A 26,897-nucleotide genomic window follows, 5' to 3' on the forward strand; every position below is an offset into this window, starting at 1 on the left:
GTAAAAATGATATTTCACGCGGAGTCTATAGCATCGTAAACGCGCAAAACGATTCACGAAACGTTTAACCAAGCACATAAAACCAGTTCACGTTGTCCAGGCACGTACGTGTCGGTTTTCATCATTTACCTTATCACTACAATCCTTTATAGCTCATGGACAAGCATGGACCACGTTCGGCGGGGTGATGGAGTATCGGATTTGTACCTTATGTCAAGTAACCGTAACATATATAACAACGATATCACGATCATATTTAGCTCTTCTTGTCGTTCAAAGTGTTTCAAAGGTATACGAGATGGCATGTGCAAAATCGACGTCGTACATTTTATCCATTCCCTTTTTCGGGGGAGAAAAATTATGCAACTGATACTCGGGCGTTCGGGAAGGATAGAAACGGCAGCTTCCGTGAATAACAATTTTTTATCGCGTCGTAGTTACTCTTCTCGAAACCTTTGAGTTACGAAATCTCTCAACGTGGTCCAGCAATATTAAATTAATGGAACGAGAAATTTTTAATATAGATCTGTTAAATCGAAGAGTGTCTTCGTGGTTATAGATTTTAAATGAATATAGAAATCGTTGTTTAACAAAACTGTGTACAAAACAAACGAAACAAAAGAAACGTTTTTTCTATGTAAAATTGTGACGAAAAACAACTGTTTGTATCATTATTTGATGGTAAATGGCTTCTCAGAACAGAGCTGATACGGAACAAGTAGTTTATTTTAATAAAAGAATGTGTACACCGACTAGAGACATGTTAAGCTAAAATTAAATTCGAAAGTCGAGAGGAACATGTTCAACGACCCGATAGAAAAGTTTTTCGCAAGATGTTCGCTAATAGAGGCGTGCACAGGAGCTCGGGGAGGCCACCGGAAACGGAGAAACGAGAAAAGCGAGGCAAACAGCCGCGATATCGTGCCGCAGACGTATCCTAAAGAATATGCTCGATAAGGTAGAAGTAAAATGCTGAATAGTATGGGCCAAGAAAAATTCAATCAGCTTAAATGCACCGAGATAAACGTAACTGTAAAAGAAATCGTCACGAGTCAGCAGTGTTAATCAATACTAGCTGAGAGATAAGCTGCTTATATCGGGAGGATTTTTCATTTTTTAGAGCAAAGTGCAAAATCCACGGAGAAAATGAATGACTGAGATTTATCGGATTGGATATTCTATCGGATCTCGAACGAAAATAATGAAGGGAAGGGGTTAGTTGGTTATCTGGCTTCCGTGACGAATCACTGGAAATTACGGGAAATTTCATCGTGATAGCAGACGAAAAGTGAATTATAAACGTATTATTGGAACACTATTCAAAAATCTAATGAAACTGCAATTGAAGTTCATTTTACATAATTAAATGAAATTCTATTAATACCTTCGATCATATATGTAACTATTATCAACTGAAATAGAGTAAAGAACAGTGTATCGGTGTAAATGTTTCTTTTTAACCGTGGTGCATCGTCGTGATTCGTATCTGATGGTAAAACAAAACAAGTGGAAGCGATAGAAGGAAGAAAATTTATCGCGTCTGTGCATCTATTTACGCTTTACATGTTCTCGGAACCTTTGATTCGAGGCGGAACAAGCGAGTGGGGAAATTGGCCCTTTGAAATTCCAGCGAGTCGCTTGTGCATTTCGTAGAATCGTAAATAAACGATGGATGCATTACACCTTTCAAATCGAGCGTGCAATTTTCTCTCGTCGCTTGTGTTCGCGAGGAGTAAAGGGTGTTCTCGAAAAGCGCGGCTGTAATCTAACAACCCCTCAATTTCTGCACGCTTTATGGTTACAGACGGAGATGATACCTTTTCTCCCCCTTTCGCATTGAATATGCAAGAAGAGCATCGCTGGAAATTTACATTTTCGCTCAAACTCCTCGAGCAACGTCGAAACGTTTTACAGACTGTCCTATTCGAATCTGATTCCGCCAGCCATTTTCGCGGGCATGAATGATAATCAAAGCGACGCAATGATAATTAACGACGGACGATGGAAAATTTAACGCGGCACAAATAACGGCGATTATTTATTAAACGCGGCTCGCGCGATAGGCCGCTTGTGGAAAATAGACGGGAATCTCTATTATTTTTTTTTTTTTTAACTTGTTACTTTGCCAGACGTTGTTGTGTAAAATTATTTTAGTCCCGTGGCGTACCATTTGCTCGTCTGCACTGTGTACATCACGTTTACCACGAAGCGAATTAAAGTAACGAGCCTTTGCCACTCGCGCAGAATGGCTGACAGACGTGTCGGATGACGAGCACGCTAGATTTTAATTAGTTTTTTTAATGTCTATGCAAATCGGATCCTTCGAGCTATCTTCTCTGGATCTATTGCACGGAAGATTTACCACGCAATAAAACGCTTTATATTTTCTCATCTGGCTTTCGAGAGTTTCCGAGAATCTCGGGCGTAAAATAGTAACTGGATACTTAACCCTGAAAACTATCCAACGCCGTTATGGCGCGGAAAATTAGTAGTCCACGCGTATAATGGTAAATTCTGTAATTGATTGGAAAAACACGTTCGAACTTTAATAGCGATCATCACGCGAAATTTATTATCGACTACAGAAATAATAGAAATAGGAAATGAATGTAAAACAAAATAACAATAATGTATGTACATAATTTGCATTATTCTTATTGCCAAGCTTCGAAGCCTTGACACTTTTAATTCAAGTAAAATTATAAAAATGTTGATTATTTTTAGGGTTTCATTTCAATTTGTTTTGGTACTATGAATTTTTTCAAAATTTCTCTGGAAATAATAGATATTTATACGAACACGAATATCATTTTATTCGCCTGTTATATACCATCTCTGCCCAAAGGAAATTGTTAGATTCACTTTAATGAATAAACTTACCGTGAAACCATAATAAAATAATAAGGATAAATCTGTCAACAAAGAGTATACGTATACTGTTAACACTAGATTTAGGTTCCCATACTTGAAATTCCAGAACTCACAGATATTATTTAAAAAATCGTATTTTAACGTGATTGTCAGCACGACAGGTTTAATAAAAAGCCATGTGAAATCGATGTCCTTGAATCTAGCGTCGAAGAATGCGTAGTATGCTGTTTGGATGCATCGAAGCATCCGTCGACAATCGTTTCGCCGGTTCGAAATATTTTCAATCGATTGTTCAATAAAATACGGTCGAAACGTTTGGAACAAGCGCGGCGGGATAACGGTGCGTTTGTAATTTAATGGAGCGGTCCGACATGAAGCATTTCCATAGCATTCTAGGGAACGACGCATTATCGAGCGTAAATTCGTTTCATTAGACTTTATTAGAACACACACGGCCGTTTCCACGCTTTCAAGTTCCTGGCGTTCGGTTGTATGCAACGCCGTCGGATAATCCATGACGGCCGGAACACGCCGCGAATGCAGTTTCGCTTTGGCATTCGTTTAAACGGCTGCAAACCACGCCTGCACCCAGTGATATTTGATTCATAAACTCATTTTTGCCGTCTTGTCGCGCGCGAGCCTTTCGTCCTTTTTCTCCGCGCCTTTCTAACCATTCGTTTCAACACCTGTTACTGGGCTTCGTTCGACGACGACGCTTTTTACCGATTTTCTCGTGTGGTTCGTACGAACGAAATACCAGCGGTCGACTACCCGTGGCTCTTCGGCTGTATCGAACAGCCTTTTCAATTTTTTGGGGGGAACAAGCAACATTGCTGTAGATTATTCTCGAATTAATACAAAGTTGTGAAAAAATTTTGCACGTAATTTTCTTTTCATTTTTTATTAGGAGAAATCGATCGTTGTGGAGTTTAGTTAAAAAAGGGTTTTTTAAACTCGAAAAGAAGACGAGTGCGTTCATTATACGTACGCGAAATGACCACCACGATTATGTTCGATGGAGAGAATGCGGCAAATTCAATTTTCGATGACTTCGACACATAAATCAGGTCGTATCTCTCGAATAGCACGGTGTTTGCTTTGGGGCAGCTAACACTTTGTGGTCTATTAAAATAAACGAGAGACTTAATATGGCCCCATAAGTCTCCACTAAGTCTTCACGCAAAATTTGCTACACAGATGTCTGACGCCTGATTCACGAGAACGTCGTGAAATCGATAGATTTTTTCATAGACCAGCAATATTCTCCTCGTTACTTAAAACTGAACCAGTGGTTTCGAATTTCTTCACTAAACAACGAATTGTGTTGAACATAAATAGACTGAGGTGTATGGAACGTTGTTCGAATTGAATAAGAATGTTGAGAATAATTATAATTATTAAGTTAACAGTTTCCAATTTTCTTCTATATATATATAATTTTGTGTAATCAGTGATTTCAGAAACCATCGAGTACTAAATTTAAGGAGAATTTAATTGATATTGAACATTCTATCTTTTACATTAAATTTCGCTATTTTAAATTTGGTATTCTCAACTCCGGAATCGTGATTAGCGATCAAAATGATCAAATATTGGTTTTTCTTTATAGATTACCAAAAATAATTTTCGTTCAAATATGCTAGAGTAATACGTTTAATACAAAAAGCAGATAGAATTTGAAATACGTAGTATCATTCTATAAGAGATTGGTATTTTCTGCGTGGATAATGGCGATAATTAAATGAGCAAGCGGTGCTCGTTCATCTTTATATCGATGAGTAATCTACAGAGAGAGAAACGTTAAATAAGAACAACTCGGTGTCAGTAACAAGTATACGAGAAGTGGTACCAGGGAACGCGAGAGATACGAGGATGTATACAATTAGTCGAATAATTAGGAATAGTTTCTCACATCCAATGATTTAACTTCGTGATCGTACGGCTCGAGGAACGCTTGATTCAAATTCTGTTTGTATTCGAGCGTCAAACCCCTTGGCGACTGACACTACAGGGCGGAAACTTCACTCTGCGGACACAGGCAAACGACTTAACTTAGAAATCAAGTTTTGTGTGATACGTTTCGCGAAACAGATGTCCACCAGTCAAGTCATATAATTCTCATAATTCCACAAAGTTCCTTAATTAAATACTGTTACAATACTGGGTAGATTAACTTTGGAAAGACAGATACGAACCAAATGTGTTTAAACTCACAATTGAAACGAGAAAGATGTCTGATAGCAAACGTTCAGAGTTAACACTGGAAAACAAGCTATTGACGTACGTAATTTTGTTTTATGTTCTTTGCGGGTGCCTAAATTTTCACGGGTGCAGAAAAGGTTTTCTAGGAGCGATTCTGAAATGATGATTTATGGCTGTATCGTCTTGGTCCCTCCCTGCGTGTACGAGAGTCGCCATATTTGTTTCATCAAGAGTACGCTCGTACTCTTTCTTTGCTATTGCAAATAAGACTCGATCTGATACGTATCTCCGTGCAAGCTGTGTACAGATACATCTTCGGGAAAGTAATCTAAACAAATGTGTTACGATATTGCAGTTTATTTAAGTACACTGACTGGGTAAACAGTTAGGTGCATAGGTTAGTATCTTATAAAGATGCGAGTATCATGTGTAGGACATGAGGTTCGTACGAGATGCAGATGTTGGCGTCAAACTTTGAAATCATATTTTATCGTTTTCCAATATGTTTAGTAGGATATTAAGAAATACAGAAAACACAGTAATTTGCTAACTATGACTACTGCACAATTAAAATCCTTCCTGATAAGGAACTCGGATATAAATTAAGCTAGGTTGAATTAAGAGAAATCAATATATTTAATATTTTATTTCAAGTTAGGTAGAGACGTCGACTTAAACGACTCATTTGTAGCATAGTGGTTTGGAAGTAATGAGTTTTTGATTTTCATTACTTAAAATAAACGCCATTTCTAAAAAGTACACGAAAAAGCAGCATGGAACACCTCGAAAGACTGGATGGGGCAGCAGGTTCCCCGTCTCTAGTTTGAACGTAACGCCTTTAGCCTGTTTTCGAACCGTCGGGAGTTGGTAATTTATCTATGTCAAGTTATCGGTAATCCACGTCGAGAGATCGATTGCTTCATATACAAAACAGGAAAACTAAAAATATATATATTCCTCGAAATATGTAACAAATACAAAATAAAACTTGTATTCACGGTATGCAAGAGCCTCTTGACTCGAGCAAAAAATTGTGAACAGTGTGGAAGTTAAATATTTGTAGACAAGTGATTCCGGTGCAGCTTCTACCTTCTTGCATTTTTTAGATTAACATTTTTATCGAGGATGAACCAAGATAAGTTTGAAATCTTTAAAGGGATATACCACCATAAGGCGTTCACAAATATATAAATTGTCCTTTTTGTATATAATGGTTACTGTATGAACAAACTTAACATTTTACAAATACAACTTCCAACTTAATTTTCCAGTTTTTATATTTGCTGCCATACTGTAAAATATTTTTGCTTTTCAGACCTAGTTTGTGAAGTCTTTCTACTTGACACGACCCATTTCCCTATTTGAATTTCTATATATTTATTTAACACAATATCCTGTATACTTGAAACTTTGTCTCCTTCAATCGTCCTATATAAAGAATCGTAGTATAATGTAACGTAAATAGTTGATTTCACAATTGTTTGAAACATAGTGTTCTTTACAAACTTCTCCAGTAATTAGTGAATTCTCTAAAACTGTTGAACATTTAATAAAACTATTACAAATTAAATTATCCAAATAATTCCCTACTTGTCGTGATAGTTTAATAAACCATCTACCAACGCGTACTAAAAGTACACAAATTTTATACGCGTGCACTTCTGAAGCTACTCATGGTTTCTGCATAACTGAGCCATCGTTAGAAGTGGCAAAGCTTCCTCTTCAAACTGGCTTTTGGTTTTTGTCGATCGGACTTTCCGTTTTCGAGATATCGTAATTTATGTAAAGAGGTAATTTTTTAAATTCTATTCTTCGCCTTGCTAAAGCCTATTCACGCGTATTAAAAATACTAAAACTTTCGACGCGTGTAGTTCCGAAACTACTAGTGCTTTATCCATTATTGAGCCACTGTTGGAAGCGGTAAACCTTCCTCTTTGAAATGGCTTTTGGTTTTTGTCGATCCGACTTTTCGTTTTCGAGATATCGTAATTTATGTAAAAGGTAATTTTTCTTAATTCGACTATCTCTGTCTTCGTCTGACGCGTCGCGCTGGACCTCTCTTTCTCGCACGTGACTCGTGACCGAGTGGCCGACTGACCTAGTTACTACGAGTCACGTGCCGGTCAACGACCTTGCTAAGACCGTAGTAAGATAGTTCATTGACGTAAACAAAGCTTCGAACCCTCATATCTCCGTAACTAGTCACCGCATCGACTTGAAACTAAAATCGCTATATCTCCGGAACTAATAAAGCTATCGACTCGTACAAACGCTCATTTTAAAGGGCGTTTCATCCCCTATCCGACGACCATATCAACTATTATTATTTCTGCTGTCTTCTATGTTTATTTTAACATTTAATTGTTAAATAATTTCAAATTCTAACTTTTATTTAACATTTGATACAGAAAATGTTGTTTACATTCTGAACGAAGAATGTACGTTAAAATAATGGTTACTACAATACTCTGCACGTATGGGACGATCCAATGCTTTCATTCAACTAATAATAAAACAAAAATGTTATTTGACAAATAATGGATGGAAACGTTGCAGAAATAAATTTAACTTTTTTTACTTTTAACACGGTGTCCGAGGGGCATGTACCATTTCTGCCCTCGACTTGTCAAAGTCCTGCACATAGCAATCGGGAACGCGTAATCTGCCATTCTGGGAAAGTAGATTAAAATCGAAAGCGGACAATTTTTCGTTCTGCCTCTGCCCAGTGCCACGCATAAAAATTTCCGTTTCTGGTACGCGCGAGTGCCATTTTGCCAGGACGTTTTTGCCAGCGATCGTACCCGGCGCCGTCGACGTTTCAGGACGAGAACTTTTCTGGGCATAGAAATGATCGGCGACGGAAGTCGAGGAGAGAGCCTGGCCGATTCTAGCACCGTAAAGCGTCCGGCGTTTGTGATTAACGCGGAACATTAAAAAGCACGGGGGAATTTATACACGCATCAGGCGCACAGCTTCGCTTTGTCGGTCGTTTAAACGGGCAGGAGCGGCACACGAGCCACGACGCATAATATTTGATTCATAAACCCGTTTTTGCTGTCTTGTCGCAGCTTCCACTCCACCGTCGCGTTCGAGGCTATTGTTTGCAAAGCACGTTTGCGCTGTCGTCCTCCATGGAATGTGTCCGCCATGACAGCCGGCAGCTGCATTATATTTTCGGCCGTCATTCCGATATTAATGTGGCCGCCTTGTCTGCTCGGGATTCCCTCTCTGCACACGGCATTGCACGATTGGATTATCGTCATTACGGTTGCTGTTGTTACAAAAGACACATCTCGATATCCTTTTCGTGCCTGGAACGCGGTTCCAAGAGACTTTCACCATTTCCTTTTAATTTTAACTACCGTTTGAACACTTTACAAAGTCGTAATTGTTCTCTTGCTTTAATAGTTATCGCCATCCGAATGTTTAGAGAATCTCAACAGAGGGACTGTTGTTATGGAATAAAATAAAGTTATATGGAAAAAGTGTTGAACTCCCATAGAGTTCGTGGAACAGATTATTTAGCGAATATTCTCAATTGCAAACAGTATCTATTGACAACAAACATGAAGTATAACACATGTAAATACAAATAAAACACAATGGTCCACAATCCAATAATTTAATAGGATTGTACAATTATTTGAATGTTGTATTGAATATTCAGTATATTTACCATTAATTTTAAGTGCTTTTAGTAATTTTATTATTAATTTTGTTTTTCAGAAGTGCGTGGATGGAGGAACTCCTGCAGTGGTGAGTGCATTGAATAGACTTCTCTGTTACTCGGGAAATTATATACGGCTATTTTCTTTATAAAATTGTTCAAATAGCGAGCCTATTTTTAAAAGAAAATTCCCGCGGGTAAATTCGACGAAGGTTCAAGATCACGCAGGAAATTAGGTACTCAAGATTAGTTATAGCAGATTGGAGAAATACAATTGAAAACGTATTTAGATTCGCCTAGATATTTTTAATGGTGTTAGAAAGGAAATAGAAGGCGGCGTAAGTGTCATAAATAACGTACTGGGTTTCCGATGGAACAGCTTTATCGACTTAACCATTTTTGTATTAAAGCAAAGAGCTTATTTAGCTCTGTTTTCTAAGAGTCGGATATATTATTTCTTATACACTTTCATCACTTTTGTTTTAAGTGATCTCTCGTTGTTCGTGTTATTGCTAAATGGTCTGTTAATGCGAATCATAGATTTTTCGGTTTGACGTTGGACGAATAACGGGAATTTTAGTATTTTGTGAAATATTCTGTAGCTGATAAAAATGTGGAGAACGCGAATCAGTTTGAATTTTATCAACGTAACTGTAAATTAAAACATTCGTTACCTTTTTTTACTTTGAATTATATTGAAAATCAATATTTTGAATGGCTTCGATATTTTCGCTGTTGGATTTGGTGTATCCAGGCTCGTGTTTCGTAACAACTATTTCAACATTCGAACTATTAATTGCTGTACGTAAATTTTTCGAGCATAACAATAGTCGTGAATTTATTTCATCCTGTCGGGAACTGATTTTATCTCATTGTACGCGTACAATTCATGCTAGACATTTATCGACAGTTATTTGGAATAAAATCTATATACGTGGGAATTTTTGGGATCTCTAAAGTTTTTTATTTAACTGCAAATCTCGTATTTAGCGAAATTGTCCTTTGAAATTGGAGTTTGCAGACATATTTGGTCGAATAGTTGGAGAACGAATCATAGCAGTAAATTTTTCTGTATTTTGTCAGATTAGCGAGTCGTTACTTGAGTTTGACGTTTGAGGTAACTCGAGTACTGCGTTTTATGGAACACTATTCTTTTCACTGCTCATTTTATGATATCCGAAGACAGTATTTGCCTCGGATATGTTAGTTTTATTGCTCTATTCGAATGGGTATAATAAAACAAATTTCGTGGTATAATGATTGCCGTGTCGTTAAGTGCAGGAAACGTTTGTTCTGGCGTTTAAACCGTCGAAACATGAAAACGTTGGAGAATTTGTTCGTCTGATCCGACCAGTAGTATCACGGAACACTTAAAGTTGCTTTTCATACATTCTTTCGATTCTCGATCTATATAAATACCTTACTAATTTCCAATAGAAATCATTTTCTAAAATAAGCTTCTTCGATTACGACGCTTGACTTTGCGAAACAGTTTATTTACAGAATATTCGTTTTGCTCGGTATCGATGGGACTTCGAATTACAACGTAATCGAATCAGCAGCGGAACTCGCGATGAAAATTCCATAATATCGAATGTCGATTATCGAATCATTCGATGCTATTAAGCTTGGTACGAAAACCGATTGATGCGCTTCGGATTTTTCATGAAGAATTCATAGACGATGAACGTGTTGCGAGATTCTCGAAAATAGGCACAATTAGCACGATGAACGCGTGGATCATTTGATTCGACGCGCGTTTCGCGGTATAATTAATAAATCCTTACCTTCGTCGGGTTGCACGCGTTTCAACGAGCTCGGTCGAAACAAGAGCGGACGAGCTTATCGCAACGATTCCGTTGCGTAATGGCCGTCGACGTTACCCGTGGAAAAAGTATGGAAATATCGCGAAAATCTCGTTTCGTCGCGGCGTTGCTCGCAAATTCTGCGTCTGGTGGGCCCCCCACGGGGAACCGTTCTCCTAATAAACGACTGGCGGAATCCTGCTAGAAGCTTTATAATCGTACCTCGCGCGGAATGTGACAGGGCCCACGAGCTGGTCCAGGTATGTGTGTACCCAGGCAAGTAACTAACTGAATGCCTCTGGCTACATACAAAGCAAAATAACGTTAGACGGAGGTAAATGGCTGTTTATTAGGTTCCTGTTAAACTCCAGGACGCGTAGTCCGAAATGAGATGGCACTGCTCGCGTACCTACAAAGTCACATACGAAACGATTGTAATCCCTCAGCTTCGTGCTTTAACGTTTACACGCTTCCGAGCGTTGCGCTTTATCAGCAACAACGACGTATTTGAGGGCTTTTGCGAGAGCGACTGTTTCCTACGTGACGAAATGTTTTCCATAGGGGAGCCTTGTTAAACACTGGAACACACTCGCGACGTTTTCGAAAACATTTTTAGCGATTATCGTCCAATAAACCACACGATGGGAACAGAAATTTTATTTTGTATATTACACAGAACCCAGTCGTACGTATTTTCCTTCTTTAAGTTCAACTTCTTCCCGAAATACGATGTTCGATAATTTCTCGCTGGGAAAGTCGGTCATTCGATTATTTCTCGTGTGTTGTCGTTCCCGAAAGGTAAATTGTTTATTAACGGGGGCTGTTGCTTTCCCATATCGCGGGCGATCTTTTATCGGTTACGGGCCGGGCGGAGATTTATAAATTATGTGGGGAATGAAAATTCGGGGAAATGAGAATTGAATCGGGATTGATCGCGCAACATCTGCGATAAAAAATGAAAATGCTCGCATATTGGGATTTGCATGCGTACCTTATCAGTTTCTGCTATATCGCAATTACAAAACCCCGGGATCGACCGATGGAATTTACATTTCGTGCGTCGCGTCGGTTTAATAATCGTTTTTCATCGTCGATTAAAAATGCCCGCGTAATCGACGAGTTAATTTTACTCCGTTCGCTGTCGTTGCTGAAAACACGGGAATGGAAAATCGCTGCATCTTTTTTTCAGACGTTCACATCCATAATTCGTCGAAACGCATCGGTAGGTTTCTGCTCCGCGACGATTGTTTTAATATTCAGGGCTTGGGATATCGGAGCAGTGGAATTTTTTTATTTCTTTTTTTTTATCAGCCGGATTAAACGTACAGTCGGTTTAAACGTTCGGGTGCACCGTGACAGCGGTGACGACGTTTTATCTAATCAACAGGTACGAAATTCACTTTGTCGCGGAATATTTAATACACCGGAAGCTTTTGCTACGCGAACGAGTACGTCTCCGTGCGCTATGGGCGACGAAGATACACGGAATAGCCTGAACAAATTTCATTTTGAAATATTCAGTGTTGTTTCTTCTGTACGAAGTACGACAACGAAGTTTCGAGAGTAATTTTGCTTTCGATTTTAGTAAAGATATTCTAAAAAATTGCACCCGCCCGTTATGTAGTCACTGTATGGCTGAGCTCAAAAATAAAGTCACTATGGAAGTGTCGTTCTGCAGGGAATATACTTGAAATAAGTTGCAGAGCTCGTGGCACGAAGAGATCGAATATGCAAGAGTTATTTTTATAGTAAAACATACAGAATCACTCAAATTTATTTAAAAAAAACAGCAAGTAAAGGGACGCAGGAATAGCAGATTTTACGTGCAAAGAGAAATAAAATTTTATTACTTTATTACTAATAAAAGCTTCGATGTACGATTATAATTTTCTTTGTTCAGATAAACGAAGGAGTAATAAAGGTCTCTGACCTAATTGTTACGTATAATCAATACTGTTGAAGATAGGTACCATCGGCGTTGAAGGTCCAAGCTAAGTTAAGAAGGGTCGGTGACGTATTTTGCAGGCTGATTCGTGTAGATAAATTTTTCTCGAACTCGGGTGGAAAATAGAGTGCAATTCATAGCAAAAAATCGGGATAAAATTTTTGCTGAACGACGAATATTTTATAAGTACGTGTTCAAATACTAAAACGTTCGGATAATGAAACGTTTCAGTTGGGAAACATTCAGGTAACGGAAATGCGAATGAGAAGGGTTCTATTTCAACCGCACTGTATTTAGCTACGCCAATCAATTTGGATTTCTGTAATAGAAAATAGCGTAATAGAAAATACGAGAATGGTACAAATATAAACGGAGTTCCCTATTACGTATTTAGCGGGCGATTATCTTGATTAACTATTATAGGGTTATCTTTTTACATAGTATCTGCTAATCATACAGTCGAAGAATCATAGGTGTGTTAGTAAACCCCAAAAGTATTTATTTATTTATTATTAATTCAAATGATTCAGAATTTACAAATAGAATATGGTAGTGAGAGAATTAAATCACTGTCAATTTACTTTATAATCTAAAAATATAAATAATATAAAAATTGTATGCATGGATCATCCGTAAAATGGTTTTTCGTTCGTCCAGAATTCCGGTTCGAGGGAGTGATATCACTCGAAATCGCTTGACACAGTATTTTTGAAACAGCAGATATTAAAAAAATATAGAAAATTTTATTCTTTTATTATATATCAACAGAACCGAGGATCAATAATTCTCGAAACAAGCACAATTCGTAAAATATGGATTCCTCTGGAATTATTTGTTCTCGGTTTTGGCAAATGTAGAAGTATTCCACTTTTACGTAAACTTGTTTTCAATATCTCTCGCCATTCTGAAAATATTTCGCCTGAAAGACAGATTTGCATTTCTTTCAGGGGGTGATTTCGTCTCCTCAAGCCGGAATTCCGCGCGAACGAAAATTGGCTTTATATTACGGATAAACTACTCTACTCGCGCGCAAGTTTTCAAATTTTTCTGAATTCTCTTGTTCGCGGCGTTCCTCGCTTATTATTTCCAACGAAAAGTCTAGTTTCTCGATTCGTATTATCAGTGCTTAAGATTCGACGACAATGTACCACGGTCGGGTACGAAGTTTTATAATCGATAAATAATGCATAGCCAGAGATCGAACATTGAATGCGCATGAACGCGGGCATCATTCTCGCTCGGGAGCAACAGCTCGTGGCTGGAAATTTTCGAGCCAATGAATTTTCCCTACCACTCTATTTCATACAGCGAGATAGGATAGGCGATAAGAGAAAGAGAGGGAGCGAGACCGAAAAGGGTATATGGTTTGGCTGCAGAGAAGCAGGACGAGAAAGTAGAGGATGGGGGGGGGGACGAAATTCTGAAGCACGATCTATGCCCAAGAGTACTTAATCTAATTCACCGGCGCCTCATGCATTTAATCACAGGCTCAAAATTCCGGCTACGACCAGTTTGTTTTTTCACTTTGCTGGGGAAAAGCGGATGACGGGCGCGTTCACCGATAAAGCACGACACTTCAATACGACGTCGTGTTGGTGTCGTCCGCGGAGAAAAATTTATATGCTCTCGCGCGTGTACCGCGCGGAACGCTTCTATCCCGACGCGTTCGCGGCCGAAGCATCGAGATTTCTTCCCTTAAAAATTGAAACGGACACGCGTACGCGAAAGTATTGTTCCGCGTTCTCTTTTAACAACGCCCGGAAGGGATTAATTCGCGTGCAATTGCGCCGCGAATTACGCGAATTACGCTATTACGAAGATATTATTCGTAAACGTCGCTTGAAACTTTTAGAATTACCATCAGAAAACTGAAAGAATCGTTGTCGGTGATTCGAACAAAAACCTCTATGGCAGTGCCGGCGTTAGAGCAGTCTTTTTTTTACCGCAGTTAGGCGATGCTCCGAAACCACGAGAATCGTTATTGTGCAACGTTTCGATCCTCTTTAGAAATCTTCGGGTGGAAAACCTATAAAATTATGAATAATCAAATCAACGTGGATGGAGGAATTAGGGTAAACGGAAGTTAAGGGGAAAGTCCAAGCTTGTGGAAATTATTGATATTAAATAACAGTTAAGCTTCGTATGTGAGAATTAATTGTAACTGTGCAAAGTGTCTTATACAGGGTGTTCGACCACCCCTGGGGAAAATTAAAAAATTTCAAATCGTCCTGGAAAAATTATTTTCGGTTACAGGGGTCAATTACAATCGTTTTTGGTGAATAGAGATACCCCCGAAATCCTAACCATTTTCGAGAAAAAAATTCATTACTGAAAATATAATGTCTGACCATAACTGTCCGTTACCCTGAAAATTGAAAAGCTTCGAATCATTCCGGAAAAATTATTTTCGGTTGCAGGGGGCAATTACAATTATTTTTGGTCATTAGACATACCCTCGAAATCCTACCCACTTTTTAGAAAAAAATTCGAGAATGTGTGAAATTTTTCGGCGAAAAAGAAAAATTTCAAATCGTTCTGGAAAAATTATTTTCGGTTACAGGGGTCAATTACAATCGTTTTTGGTGAATAGAGATACCCTCGAAATCCTGCGCATCTTCGAGAAAAAAATTCGAGAAGGAAGAACTTTAAATGCTAATAACTTTTTAACGAAGCCTCCATCAAGAAATTGGTATTCTTATTTATTATATCTTGACATGCTCTGTAAGAAGAGTAATTTATAACCAAAATGGGAGTTCGTTTTATTTGTTTAACTTTGAACGTTTTGTGCATTAATAGATCTGTGAATTCTGAGTAAAGAAATTTTACCATTGCAGTATTCGATTAGGAATTAATAAATAACTCATTGGAACAACAAAAACTGATGTCCTTTATAATATCTCTAGATTTACATAGATTTATTATTCGTTCCTACCACTTAAATAATCGATTTCAAATTTCCAGTGTATCATGTTTTATTAAAATCGGTTTCTGTCTTTCTCCACTTGAGAAGCATTTAATTTCCAATGAAAGATCCAAAGTATACATTCACCAGAGTTTCTAAAATAGTTTAGAATTCCAAAATTAATCCTTCCCCCGCGCGAAAAGGTTTTTAATACCTCCTTCGAGGATTTCTACCAAGCGCAGGTCGAAACGTTGACGTAATAACGCTAATGGGGGGATTTTTAGTGAATGCTTTAGCAATAATCGGATTCGTCAAACTATGGAATTATTCAGCGAATTATTTCCCGATGAGAAATTAGCGCGGGATGTTCAAGCGTCGCTGGTTCAGCTCTATTTGGGACTTGAACGGGTACATTTTTACGTGCACTCTAGCATATTAGTTTTTGGTACGGGATCTTGTTGTGCTCGTCGAAAAGTAGCCGAGGCACGTCGTGTACGTAAAGGTGTCTGCTCCCGTGTACATGTAATATAATCCGAGCAGATATATGCAGTCGTAGTCCGTGGGATACATTCCACGATCGCTGCGAAAAGTGGAGATGAAGAAAGCAGGGAGGAGAACTTGTTTCGCGCAGGGGTAAATTAAATTCAGGCAGGCGCGGGCGGGCGGTACGGGCGTACAAGTAGCGCAAAATTCGATCGCCTGGCTACCGAAACGTGAAGCACGTAGGTACATACCCGGCGTGTATGCGTTCGGTGTGACGAGTCGAGGTTTTTACGGAGGCAACTTTTTCCCGGAGGTTCTTGGAAAAAATTGGCGACGAGTGGTTACGGGGAAATCCGATTGTCCTCGTTGCTTCCATCGAAAATTGCCCGGAATGTTGTTCGTCGAATTCACTATTATAACTCTTGTCCCGTAAATGGGCGGTACCCGGCGCTACCCGGATAACTGAAACGAAATCTGTCTAGGATTACACGCCTTCGGTGGCTTACAACGGGGAGCAAAAAGCCTGGACGCATATCGACAGGGAACGTCACTTAACCGTAACACGTCGATTTTTCGAAACAATAAAAGAAGCAGTTCATTTCAAAGGTGCGAAGTATTGTATTTTCCTCGATATCTTGGACATTATTTAACCTGGGGAAAAGATTGCGTGTTTTTTACTGACAGATTTCTTGAAAGTTATTCGTGTTTTACAAATTTTTCTTATGAATTGTTATTCCATGAATATTACCGTATTTATTGACGAAGGAGTATTATTGAATTTCTAATTGGAATTTGTCGAGTTACAATGCACTTTTAAATTGATTGCTTCTACATGCATAGGAAAATCCAATAAAATCGTATTTGAGTAAAACGTATGTGCACCCTGAGTGGTTCCAAAGTTGATTTTCTCGAGCACAGAGTCTCGTACGAACAGATTCTACCTATGTTTTTGGTTTATTTTTTCACTAAATATCACATCATATTCAGAAAACAACGATCCAGAAACAGGTTAACCGATGGTCGATTGAAAACCAATTCAAATAAATAAACACATTACAGTTCAATCTTGTCTCCAAAACGTACCATGTGGTCCAAATAAAGGTAGATCGTTGCATCAAGATCGAAAATCATTAAGGTGGATAAGTTACGCGATTCTCTTTCTATTCACGTGAATCGATCAAGGTAAAATACGTTGTTTACATTTAGCAAGTAGTTTGTTCCGTAATGTAAAATATGACAATCCACCATTATCGTTGCTTAGAATTAGATCGATGAAATGTCGGTGGTCCGTAAGCGTTGCAAAAGCATTAAAGTACCACTGTCATATTTCGTTATCGCGAGCAAATATTGCATCAATATTGGCTGTTTGTATTGAGCACAAAGAACGAGAGTAAATACGAAAACAATGATATATGGAAGTCAAACAAGTCGATTGCAAGTTACGCACCCTCTGTCTCTGCATCGTACCGTCTATCGAGATCCAGTATAAATAAATCCATGGATTAATTTACCACTTTTTGGTGAAAAGGTGTACCAACAAGCCACATCTACCGGAATGACGGGCAATGGATACGAAAATGAGGATCGATAAAACGGAATTAATGAAACATCGAACAATAATCGTGATTCCAAATGGCAGATTAAATGAAAATTGCTGGTCTTAACGTTCTTCGTTAGAGTAAATCGATACGCTGAATTGTATCCACGGAAAGTTTTAACATTTATTTATCAATAGCCTCCTCTCGTTTAGTCGTCTTCGAATAAAATTTCGTACATCTTTGTCCCACGTAGGTCCTTCCAAAATTTCCACTCTTAGACAATTTCTGCTAAAAATAATTACATCAATAGATAAATTCAAGTTCATAGACTATTTATATTATTGTTTAAACTGCGTTGTTGAGCTTTGTGAATATCCAATATAAATGTACAGATAATTAAATTACTAAAGTATTCGAACATTTTCAGTCGCTGTTAATTAAATTGATAAATTTTTTATATGAATGCATATGCATTGAAAAAAATGTGCTTAAAAAGAGCACAAAAAATCATTTGATTCAGAGGTGCAATTTGTTATTTCTATGGAACGGAATCAGGTTAATTCGAGGACTTCGAAGGCGCGAAATACAGTTTTATTGAAAAATTACATCGCGCAAGATGTGCTGTGTAGTTCCTTTATTATTCTTGGGAAATATCACAATTTTTGTGAGGTTTGCAATCTCGCGCGAGATATAAACCACCTCATTTCGATGCGAAATTTCATCGCGTGTGCTGGCTGTTATCTTTATTACGATCGTAGCAGCGCGAGAAATCGTACCGCAGCGATGATTCCGAAGGAAGAGGCGTGCTGCTATTTTATTTATCTTCGCCGGTCAATGAAATATTCAAATATTTCGTCGGGACTGAAGTACAATGGAGCTACGAAACAGTACGGTCGCTTATGATTTATGGCTATCCGTACAGGACGATCGACTGGATGGTAAGCTCAACCTTCCGAGCTTTCGGCTTTAAAAGCTTTATAAGAATGCACCGATGTTTCACAGTGTCACTCGCGTCTATATAGTTTAAAAGTAAGACGCGCTGAATTTATTGCGAATCGAATCCGAGCGTCAACAGAATTTAATACGATTTAAATTGTAAATAAATTTCGTAAATTTCTGAAACATGGATCCGTTTCCTGCGTGAAAAAATTACGAGCCATTCAAATATATTAGAAATAGAAGAATTAATATTTAAAAACAGTATTTTAAATTGTCCACTGAACGCGATTGCAGACATCGAGGCAATGAAAATCTTTTGGTACGAATCATCTTCGGAGATGTTTGCTTATTATTTCTCGTTCAACGACCATTAAACTTCGTATTAACTCTTGATTAACTCCCGAGGACATTCGACACCCTCGTATAATTGCATTCGTACGCGATCGTTGCACTCGAGCAGCGGAGGTTAATCTTCCGCGTAAATGTTAATCGTCGGAATACGAGAAAACAAGTAAATTAATCTATTATAGAAATACCGAGTCGGGGTCCCCGGAAGTCTTCGATGGGGAGAGTGGTAGGTTCGAAGGAAATTTCCATCCGCGTTCGATGCTATCTGGCTCCGTCTGGCAAAGTTATTAATCGATAATTAAGCAGAGAACGAGCGTCGAAACGAGCATTCCCGGTGTCGCGAGATAGCTTGTCACGGTGTCAGTATCTTGCACGGAACACGTAAAAGTGTTTCTATACGCGGGCGATAAAATTCTCGAGATTACAAGCTGCACCGACACTTCCTTTCTGCGCCCCGAGGCGTTCCCTTATCAGCATACTGCGAAGCGGCACAATAAGACGGAAATCTGGTGGAAAGAACGGATACCGTGCAACGAGACCGAGCCTCTATCGTGGAAATAAAAGTACCAAGTAACGGCTTGTAGACGGAGCAAGGAATAGGAGGTGGGCCCGGGCGGTTGTAATATGCAATACGCAAACACCTCGTGTACTTGGCGCGATCGTACGCCCGGCGACATTGCCTTTCCGCTCGAGGAGAGACGTCTTCGAATAGTACGAGGCACGGAATAACGCTTGAAAACAGTCATGTAAATGTCTCCGCCGGGCGGCCCGTTGTTCTTCCGGCGTGACATTACTTTTCCACGACGTCCTGGATGACATTACTTTGCCTCAGACCACTTGATGGCCGACATCAATTACGAAGACATTGATAAATTTCACGGCATTGTTGAACCGGTCTTTGGTTGAGCTGTCGGGACCGTTCCCCCGCGGTTAAGAGGGTTAACACTTTTGGGGAATGCTCGCAGCATTAAATCGAGGCGATTGAATTCAACCGAGTTACCTGATGCCGACTACGGCCGAGTGAAAAGTCGATAACCGAAGAGTTTGGGTTCGCTCGGTCTTTGTGCGTTCAACGAGTGCCACGCGAGCTTCGTTTTGTTGTCAGATTGTTGGTTAATTGACCGGGGGTGGGTCTCTTGTTATTTTCGAAACTGGTTCCCGCACCATCTCCGCCGAAATTCTGTCGTTGAATTTCAAACTTCCCACGTTTTTATTTGCAATCGGAAATTCTCGGAAAGGAACAATTCTCTTATAATATATGGCGGGTTCAGAGCCACAGTGGCGTAAGTCACAGTTGTTTGAAACAAATCCAGATATTAAAGTTACAAAAACACTTTTACAAGCTCACAAACGTGTTATGAAATGTCTATATAAAAATTAAAGAAAGTTTAAATTCTGGAGTGAAATAGCCATTGAGATGTTCTCGAAACAGTGGAATAAGTCACATCTTAGCTATTTCGCATGAAATGTTTTGCAGTCGTTGATTAAAAAGATTCCAAAATAATTGAAGGATGTTTAAATTCTGGGGTGAAATTTCGCAAAGATTTATTTATCGTTATTGTGTCTGTTTTTGACCTAATTTAAAACATGTACAAAATGTACGGTGTCTCGATTATACTTGTTTTCGCAGTCGTACGGTCAATAGGAATTTACGCGACTAAAAATTTATTTCGCTGAATTTTTATTGGAATTAGTTTTCCGCTATCAATCACAATTGTTGTCCCGTGGGTATAAGTGGTTACGCGTTATAAATATTCGAATAAAAGTCAATAATGACGTTCGCTTTTGGCCAGCGCAAGGTAAATGGAAAGTTCATTAATGGTCGCCAGTCGACCGATGGACGTCAAACGTGTTAAGCTTGAGTTACTGTAACGAAAAAAATAAAATATACCGTCCTTTGTGTAATATTTTCGACTGCTCGAAAAACCAGTTTTTATACAATTGTGGGACTAATAATTCAAAAGTCGATCTATTATCGTCAATTACAAATTACATTCATTATATTTTTGTTGAAATTTTAATAAGTGTAAATAAATAGGATCGAATCGAGTGCATTTTATCGTATTTAAAATATATTATTCTTGTTATAATGAAATTAATATTAAAATGAAATTTTGACAATGTTGATAAAATCATTAATATGTTAGTTAATCATTTATATCTACAATTACGGATTCGATGCATTCATGGTATATACCAATACGAAAAGCATATGTCAAATGTATGCAAACGTTATGCATCTATGCAAAGTCAAATATTAATATCGCTATATTAGTTTATAACGTGTATTCAGCGTGCATTTTGTACGTGTTCTTCGTATTAGCATACGTCGGAAATGCATAAAATTAGCAGTCTGTTTATAACGTTGCCAGCGTCTACTGCTTAATCTCCTGAGCCACGTCGTCCGGCGAGAAATATACGAAATTCCTGTCATTCCAGTCTTAAGAATTCAAATTTTGCGTTACAAATTAGTCTGTTTTCCGCTGAAATACTGTCACGCTACGCGGTCTCTGTTAAAAAGTGTCGCACATTCGTCTTTCTTTTCAGTGCTCGCAGCGAAACGTCTCTGTTTGTTCTGATTAATTCTCGAATAGTAACCGTAATAACCGAGCTCGTTTGAACTCGTTGGTATTATTCTTAATATTTATTACTAACAGTGGCGCAACAATTTCTTCAAACAGATGGTGTTCGCTGACTAAATGAAAGAACAGTGTAATCATATGCTGGAACGAAACGAATACCGTGGGATGAAGATAACGATGTAAAATAAAATAATCGCGTAATGATGTGCTGTAAGCATTGTTTGCCTAATGAGTTACACGATAAAAACGAATAAAAGCGTAACGGTAATGGTGAAAAAGAAATTTTACAAAGCTTCGTAAACTAACATCAATTTATTGAAATTGGAAAATGAGATTTCCAATTAAAAATAGTTTCAGTATTTAGATTCGGTACGCGTAGAATTAACAACACTTTCTCCATTTAAAAATTTATAGTACTCCAGTTAACTTATGGTTCGAGTAAATTGTTTTAACAGACGATAACGTAGGTGGACATCCGTTTGGGGTGTGCTTAACACGAATGGCGTTCTGACACCCCCGCTTCCTCCCTCGTTACACCCACGATTATTGATAAGGTAAGTTTGTTCTGGTTATCCAAACTGATTTAATATTCGACGAAGGTTCCGATGTTGGCTCGAAGACAACGTTGAAAGCCTAAGTCTATAAATGGGAACAGAAGACTTCGATCGCAAATTTAGGACGGTTTCACGTTACATGCAACGCCTATAAGCTTGATGCGTTCGTTCTGCGTGAAAGCTCTGCAGGGACGTTGAAGAGTCCCTTGGCTTCGAGGAAACTGACCCATAAATTAGAGTCCCTGTTCTATGCGCGTGGACTTACGATACGTCAATTGCTATTGAGTACGGTACGGGTGGGCTGTTTCACGGTGCAAGTTAGTTGATGTCCTTCCTAAATAGTTAACCTTTCACAGTACACACGATTTTCACGTCGTCAGCGTCGAACAAAGACATTTCCTAGATATAAAATAACACGTTCTTATGTTAGTTTCATTATTAGCAATTATATCGTTTCAGTTTCCATTTTGAGGAGTTAAGAAACGAATAAGGTTCAATTTCACAAATTGTAAAATACACGAAAAGCGTTTCTGAGCTCATCTAAACTCGGTTTGGGGAATAAAAATACAGTGAATTTAAGTCTGAGGAATTTTTTAAGAATTTCTCCAAATAGTTTGATCGATTCTTTCTTCGGAGATTAACAGTTCCGATATCGATCGTTTTATCGCCGTCTAACATTCGTTTTCTAAATAAACTTGTGCCTGGGAGGCGTTCGTATATTCCCCGAAACGTGCTCCTGTCTGGCAGACGCCTATTTAGGAAACGATTTGCATACAGACATCTTCCTTCGACTGAATTACATTCACCGAGTTCGTACATCAAATGCTCGTCAGCCATTTCTTGCCTTTAATATTTATTCGTTATTTCTTCGAATGCGCAACTCAAATAAACAAGACAGATAGCACTTGTCAGGCAGAAATAATTTTTGGAATTGTTAAAATTATCTTCGTAACTCTATTGGCGGGGTCATCGTCTTATCCAACGAACACTTGTTTATTCTTAACACACAACAACTTTGCAAGTCAGGCGTCCGCGCCGGCAGAGGTTGAGCCAGTGGCCAGCTGTGTTTACATCGTCACTTGTAATCCGACTTACGGGCAGCGTCGAGTACTTTCTCTTCACGGTATCACGCAAGTTCTTTCCCCAACAAAACGTAATCGCACCATTAATCAAAATGACGTAACGTTCTAGTTCGCGACAAATAATGACTCAGAATCCATTCAGTTTCGTTATACCAGTGCATCGTTATTTTGGGTAAAGAAAATCTAGATAGGACTCTTGAATTTTTGGCTCGCGCAATAGTTGGTAGACTCATCGAGTACGTAAAGGTAGGAGAAGAAGAAGAAGGATTCAAAGTGTTCTTGCGTCAGATTCTTCGATAAATTTTGTAAGTGAACAAATATTAATACATGACGAGTGCACGGTAAGTGGGTACCCTGGTTTCCAATCGTCGGAAAGTATCGTTTGGCGTGGCGTTGGAAGCGTTCGACGATTCTTCCGGGGAAGACGATTAAAAAGTTGGCTCGCGGAAATAACGTTGAAGAGTCACGGACCCTTCTCGGAGGATCTGAAATTCCTCCCGACCGGATGGCAGAAAGGGTTAGCTAGAAAGGAGCGGTAGCCGGTTGATGGTGTGCCGGTAGGTTTGAATTCGTGGCCGGGAAGGGCGCGTGCGGGGCTAGACAGTAAAGTTCCTTCTTTGTCGGGTGGGCGCGGTGAATAGCGTGCGGAGGCAGACGGACGGGTTAAATTTGCATGGACGCTTGTCTGCGTTTCCAATTTCACGCATGCACACATCCAGCGGTACCGATAATAAACGGCGCCAGTTTTGGCATAAATCAAGGCCACAAATCCTGGCGCGCCTTCGTCAGTTCGGAGAGCCCAGTGGCCCCTTCAGGATATATTCGCGACTCGCTCGCACGATCTCCCTTCTATTTTTTTTTTCTTTTCTTTTTTTTTTCTCTTCTTTGTCTTCCTCCCCCCAAGCGCGTTTCTTTCTCCCTCGCTCTTCATCGACAGACGGATTAATCCAACATGGAGAGCTAAACAAGCAGAAAGTACGCTTACCTGCCGTCGTATCGGCGGGAAAGAGGAAATATCTGTAGAATTTCACTCTCGGCCTGTCCGGTAATCCCTGGTAGGCCGTTTGAACTGGACGTTTGAATGGCGCGGCTTATTAAGATCCATGTTTTTCGTGGCAGTCTGGACGGTCCTGTGCCCCATGGCGAGTTTTCAAATCGTGAGCAAAAGAGCGACAGTCTGATAGCGTTTGAAGTATTATGCGTTGTTAGCCCGGATTACCTATTCCGCATTTTCGACGATTTCGTTTCGTTCTGTTCCTTTTGTTCCCATGATTCTCTCCGTTCTGAGTTTTTTTTTCATATATCAATTTTTTTTTTGTTTTTTTTTTTTTTTTTTGTTTATTGTTGGCTTTAATTGATGGCTCGATCCCTAGGTGGATTCATACGTGTCCGATCGAACTTCTCTTGTCAGGGGAATCGATCCGGCAATTAATGAGCGCCCCCGTTATCAGATTATCCGGGGGCAGTTTAAGTACTTGTTTTTATCTCGAACGTTTTTAATGGGATTTATTCGATTCAAAGCTGACAGTAATCTTTGCGTACTGTGGGTTTGTTTTAAAGTCTGCGACGAGGATTTAGTTAACGATACGCGTGACGTCTGTTTTTTGTGGCACCGGGGCTTTCCAGTTATTTATTTATGGACAATACTGTCCCGAATCCTATTTAGGCAGCTCGGAAGAATTGGAGATTTGTCTGTTTTTTAAACAGCGATCGATGCGTCGTAAATCTTCGCACGGTAGCTTTTGCGCGGGTCGTATACACAATTCGAAACACACTGTTTGAAAACTTTCCACTGATACTTTCACGATAGAAAATCGTGCGATGACGTGTCGACTAAACGGGAATGAAAATTGAAAAAAACAAAATCGAAATCGTTCCGAACTTAGAAACGAACCGTTTGAAACCGTTTTGAACGTAAAGTACGTCGAGAAAAAATTTCCCTGACCCGTAAACTCGCGACTCCGCGTGCTAACGAATCGAAAAATTTGTTTAACTCGGTCAAAATGTTTTTTTCATTTGCAAAAATAAACGCTGCGATCGTTGCATTTCGCTCGCCGAGTACACAGTAGTTGTTAACGTCGGTATATCGATCCGATAACTACTAATTGGAAGAAAAAGAACAATCGTATCGGTGGTGGTTGGCGCGATGCAATTAAATAAACATTCGAATCAATTTCCACGCATTTACGAAACGCCCACGAAATTTGCAGCGTTCGGTGCGGCGGGCGTCGTGTATTCGAACCGGGTATTTACTGGGCAAGCAGAATTTTCGCGGTTACCATATCAATGGATGGCCACAATACGCGCCCTCTCATTAACGTTTTATGATGATCCAGCTGCTTTCAAATGTGCCGCCACCGGTAATAAATTCCCTGTCGCCATCAACATTAAAAGAAATAACCGTGCGATACATCTTCCTGTTATACGGTTGCGTCGCGTTATAACTACGATATTCCGTAGCTGGCTCGTTGCGTGCGGGCATTTTGTATTCGTGCCGTGCACAAACTTAGTTACCCGGGGATCAATTCCGGGGGAAGATGGCGATTGGGGCGAGACCCGTGGTTTGGACATGCTCCCGGAACGATGTCTAATTTCTTTCAGCGGGAACAAATATTTTAAGATCCCTCGACTCGACGTTTCGCAGATCCTTTTTCGAAGGGTCGACGCCTTTCAAATTACGTTTATCCTATAACGATTTTTTGATCACGGCGCTGCTTTCACGGTAAACACGAACACGACCTTACCGCAATTACACTGAAAACCATACGATTACTTTCAAATATTCATCAAACGATTTTTCATAACAGTTTACTTGCAATCTATAAATTAGCGATTCTTCAGAAACAGTCTCGAGGTGTTAAGAATATTTTATTTTTGTAAAGACTACAGCAAATAAAAATGATCAGCGAAGTCAAACGTGCACGCATTCGAGAAACACTGGGTTTCTAACAATATGGATAGAAGCGAAGGTGACGTATTGTGGGATGATGGTAATCTAGACCATTCAGTTGATCCAAGCTCATTAAGCAGCAGAGGTACAGGCGACAGTGACTGATGTACCTAGCGTAGGATAGTGCAAAAATACAATTATCTCATAAACATACACGATACACGTTCAAATATTGCGTTATCTCTCATGAAGATAAGAATTAAAAACGTTCCACCCTCGGTATTCGCAGAACGCGAGATTAGTCCCGTAAAGCAACGTGCTTTACCAATAAAGGGGTTGTTTCTTTTCTTTGTTTTGCAATTTTTCAAAAGGATCGCCGACGAGGCCGCGGTAAATTTTAAATGTTACATCGCCGTTCGACGTCAGGCAATCCGGATCCAGTCTAGACTTTTTTGTTGCCCGACGAGTACACCCACCCAACGGAGAAACATCTCGAATTGCAATTCAGCTACAACGGCGTATCGCGCGTCGTTGCGAGCCCGTGCTTCATAAAATTTTAACTCCCGTTGCTCCCGTTCTTGCGCCCGATATTCTCGATAACGGACCCATCCGCGTAAAACTCGCGATGCACTTTTCCGGGAGTCGGAGCTCGGCGCGGTTTCGACCCCGCAACAATTTATCCGAGTTACTCAAACGCTACCTACGACGTCGAATTCTTCTAACTTCGCCTGGGGATGCGTACCAAGCGCGTTTTCCACCTCCGCTTTCGCCGTGGCTCGTTCAGAGAAGGTTCGCCGCTCCTCCGCAACTTTCTCTAATAAAGGATTTATTGCACGGCGGGAGCAACTTCAATTTTTCGGGGCCACGCGGTGAATTCGCGGTGAGACTCCAATTTGCCAGATTCGCCGGGAAACGCATTTTCGACGGTGGATAAAAAAAAAATCAACCGGAAGACGAGAGAACTCGTAGACAACGGGGGCCGTACGAGAATAGGGAAAAGGAAACGATGAAAATCGTTATCGCCGGCCTGGCAGGTATCACGGTTCTATGACGTTTCTCGCGTGAATTGTCGAGTCAGCCGCGAGCGCA

The 26,897-nt window shown here is 39.6% G+C and overlaps 1 long non-coding RNA gene across 1 annotated transcript in view; it reads left to right on the top strand.

Moving 5' to 3' along the window:
* LOC143341986 (uncharacterized) overlaps positions 1 to 26,897 on the top strand; it is an 83,792-nt gene that overhangs the window by 48,270 nt on the left and 8,625 nt on the right. The window contains exon 3 of the long non-coding RNA XR_013079710.1: positions 8,800 to 8,829. This is a non-coding gene — a long non-coding RNA (uncharacterized LOC143341986). The remainder of the gene's footprint in view (positions 1 to 8,799; positions 8,830 to 26,897) is intronic.

The sequence above is a fragment of the Colletes latitarsis genome, chromosome 5 (genome assembly GCF_051014445.1).
Source record: "Colletes latitarsis isolate SP2378_abdomen chromosome 5, iyColLati1, whole genome shotgun sequence".
NCBI lineage: Eukaryota > Metazoa > Arthropoda > Insecta > Hymenoptera > Colletidae > Colletes > Colletes latitarsis.